Source organism: Nycticebus coucang, chromosome 13, assembly GCF_027406575.1.
Source record: "Nycticebus coucang isolate mNycCou1 chromosome 13, mNycCou1.pri, whole genome shotgun sequence".
NCBI lineage: Eukaryota > Metazoa > Chordata > Mammalia > Primates > Lorisidae > Nycticebus > Nycticebus coucang.
In genome coordinates this window covers 16,065,770-16,069,072 of record NC_069792.1, presented here as the reverse complement: position 1 = coordinate 16,069,072, position 3,303 = coordinate 16,065,770, and positions in this window count along the sequence as shown.

Here is a 3,303-nt window from a genome sequence, read left to right as displayed (position 1 = left end):
ATTTGTTAAATCAGCACCCTATTCTTATTCCTAAAATATGTAGCTGTTTTTTTTTTAGCGTAAAATTTTTCTTTATATTTAATACTTACTAAAATTATAGCATTTTAGATTTATTGAGTAAAATAAAATGTTATTAAAATTGATTTTGCCGTCCCTCTAATATTCTGAAATTTAAAATAATGATTTGACCTATTTTCTTTTTACTGAAAAATTTTTCATTGATAAATCATTATTGTACATATTTATGGGGTACATGGTGATATATATATATTTTTTTTTTTCAGTTTTTGGCCAGGGCTGGGTTTGAACCAGCCACCTCTGGCGTATGGGGCTGGCGCCCTACTCCTTTGAACCACAGGCGCTGCCTGTACGTGGTGATATTTTGATATGTGCATACAATGTGGAATGATTGAATCAGGGTATTTGGGGTATTAATCGTCTTGAACATTTATCATTTCTTTGTGTTGAGAACATTTCAGATCTTCTAGTGATTTTGAAATATGCAAGATATTGTTTCTACCTATAGTCACCCTACTGTGCCACTGAACAATTAGAACTTATTCCTCTGATCTAACTGCATTTTTTTACCTATTGACCACCCTCTCATCCTTCCCTCAAACCCTTTCTGGTCTCTGGTCACCATCATTCTACTCTCTACACTTAGGAGATCAACTTTTATAGATCTCACATATGAGTGAGAACATGTGGTATTTTTCTTTCTGTGCCTGGCCTATATGTAATTGCTTTTCTACTGCTGTAGCAACAGGTTACCATGAACTTAGTGGTATAAGTCTTGTCATCATCAGTCTGAAGCTTAGAAGTCTGACCCAAGTCTCCCTGGGCTATAATGAAGGTGTCAGAAGCCTGACACAGTTTACATGTTTTCTTGTGTTTTCAAGCTTCTTATTCTTTTTTGTTTTTTGAGACGGAGTCTCATTCTGTCATCCTGAGTAGAGTGCTGTGGCATCATAGCTCACAGCAACCTCAAACTCTTGGGTTCGAGAGATCTGCTTGCCTCAGCCTCCCAAGTAGCTGGGCCTGGCTACTTTTTCTATTTTCAGTAGAGACAGGATATGCTCTGGCTCAGGCTGATCTTGAACTCCAGAGCTCAAGCAATCCACCCATCTCGCCTCCCAGAGTGCTAGGATTATAGGCCTGAGGCACCATGATTGGCCAGTCTTTTCCAACTTCTGAGGCTGCCCACATTCCTTGATTTTTAGCCTCTTTCTTCCATCTTATAAGCCAATAACAAGAGGTTGAGCTCTTCTCACATTGCATCACTCTTCTCTCCACTCTTAAGAACTCTTGTTATTACATTGGGCCCACCCAGATAGTCCAGAAAAATCTCCCTATTTAAAGTCTTTATCTATTAAGTCCAACATTTGGGTTTCCTTAGGGACAGTTTCTGTTACTGATGTTTTCTCTATGTTAAGTTATTCCTTCCCCATTCTTTGCATATCTTATTGTGTATTTTGTTAAAATCTGACAATTTAAATAATATAGTGTGGCAACTCTGGAAATCACATTCTTCTCTTCTCCCCTCTCTCCCATTATCAAATTTTAATTGTTACTGTTTGTTTATTAAATGACATTCCTGGACTGTTTCTGTAAAGTTTGGGTGACGTCTGTGAAGTTATGTACAGGCACTGAAGACTCGGCTTGGTTAACTTAATGATCAGCTAATGACAGCTGATCAAATGACAGAGATTTCTTTAAGTGCCTTGAGGCAATAAAGCTCTCAGCCTTGGCCAAGGGACTCTGTGTGTGTGTCGGGGCACACCTGCAATGCCAGGGCAGGTTACTCACAACTCTGCCTTAGCTTTCACTTTCTGTTTGAACGTAGCCTCAAGGTCATGTGGGGATGAGGAATTATGGCCTTCTTAGGTCTATTCTGGGTATGTGTATGGTCCTGGTTATGCAGACAGTCCTCTCGTATACATGGCTTTCTTAATTCCCAGGAATATTTCAGAGCTTTTAAAAGCCTATATGGATATCTCATTCCCCAGAAGTTTTTTGGTCAGCCTCTTGTTAGCCCCAGGCAACAACAGTGCTAAACAATTGCCATTGATTGTTTTTGACAAATGCCTTATAGATAGGGCTGTTTGCACAGAGTAAGCTCCCAGTCATGTCCAATAAAGACAAGCCCTGATAGTGGAGCTTTCCAGTGAACTCTCAGAGGGTCAAATGGTGACAATTCTTTGGGGTGGGGTTTTTGAGGGAGCACCCAAACATGGACTTTGAAGTGACCGTTGGACTGATGTTTTTCATGGCTACTTTGAAGCTTTTATTCTGTTTTCCGTCTTGCAGCTTTTTTCAAAGAACTACAGAGGAGATGAAAAGTGAATTTGGCATTTATTTTTAAGGAAGAAAAACAATAAAAAGGAGGCATTAGGTCCTGTAAAAATTAATGACCATACAATTAGTGTAACCTAATTCTTTGTACCCTCAATGAATCCCAAACAATAAAAGAGAGAAAAAAAAAAAAGAATTGAGACTAGCAATTAAAAAAAAAAAATGATGACCACTCTTATTCACAAAGTGTTTTATGAAAAAGAGAAACAAGAAGTGTTTTCTCTTTTTATTAAAAAGGGAAAGTGCAATGTGTCACTTCCACCTACCACCAAAAACAATGGTGATTTCTCCACAGTGCTGGGTAGTGATGCTCTGTGAATTTCAGAGGGTTCTTGTTTAGGGAGATCCAACTCTCTTCATGTTGGTTTGGGCACAGGAATAGTCTAGATTTGTATCATTTTATAGGAACACTCAGGTTTGCTCCACACTAGGTGAGTTAAATGCTTTCACTTGAGATAAACCTTTTATTTAATTGAAAATTACTACAAGAGTAGGCTCAGTATGTGAAAAAGTCACAACACCTGGACTTTTGGCTTTGCCAAATACATTTGGTTAGGCCAACTCTAGGTTCTAGGCTACAGAGCAAAATTTCTAGACAGCCCATCATCCTTGAACTTTCTAAAGCCAGTAGGCAACCAAACACACACATACCATAACACAATCAAACATATAAACCAAAAAGCTGCAAAGACAAAAATCTGAACTTCATCAAGATGGAGCTAGAATTACTAACCATTCCTTTTATTCTGGTGCTATTTTATGTGGCTTGAGATTTAATTCAAAGTAATAAAATTTGACTTTTTTTTGGTTTTCTTTTTCTTTAAGTGTGACTGGCCTACTTAGGTAGAAGGTGTTGTCATTGAGTGCTTGGTATCTTGGGTTAAATATGACATCTTGGCTTTAATCAGGGATTCAACTTTTTAGTCCATCAAAAGAAAATTTATCCATAAT